We start from the raw sequence: 687 nt of genomic DNA, 5'->3' as shown, positions 1-687 counted from the left end.
CCCCTCCTGGACGGTACCATGTCCGTACCGGCCCCCTGGACTGTACCATATTGCCCCACTTCTGGACTGATCCATCTATTCCCCCCAGGGCACCGCCTCAGCACCTCTGGACTGTACCATATTAATCCCCTATACAGAGCTCCCTCTGGGCAATACTCGGCCTTCCCAGGGCCCCTGCTCAGTGGCCGGCCCCACGCGTGGGCGCAGCGCGGTGCCTGTCGCGGGTGGATGACGTCACCTAGGCGCTGGCGTACCCTGGAGCTGGGGCAGCGCTGTGCCCCCCGCGATGACATCACAACTAGAGCCAGTGACGTCATCTGGTTCTACTGCTGCACACCTCGACTGCTCGCGGTGTGATGACGTCACCGCCCAACGTACACTGATGACACAAACATATTCATCGCGTCGGGACGTTCTATGACATCACGGCAGTGATCCGTGAGGTCACTCTTGGGTCATGACCTGGCTGGTCAGTGATCCGTTGGGAGGCGGGACCCGCGGGAGGCTGCACCAATCCCTTGAGAGGAGAAACGGACTCTCTGCCCGTTCCACCAATCCCTTGCGAGCAGAGGCGGGCCCTGTGACACTTCCACCAATCATCAATGATCAGCGGCGGGCCGCGTGCACGCTCCACCATTCACCTGCCAGCAGAGGCGGGCCGGCTCCCAGTCCAACCAATCCCCTGCC

This window comes from Terrapene carolina, unplaced genomic scaffold (assembly GCF_002925995.2).
Source record: "Terrapene carolina triunguis isolate 2854851 unplaced genomic scaffold, T_m_triunguis-2.0 Scaffold848, whole genome shotgun sequence".
Taxonomy (NCBI): domain Eukaryota; kingdom Metazoa; phylum Chordata; order Testudines; family Emydidae; genus Terrapene; species Terrapene triunguis.
Note: the sequence above shows the minus strand (reverse complement) of the source record.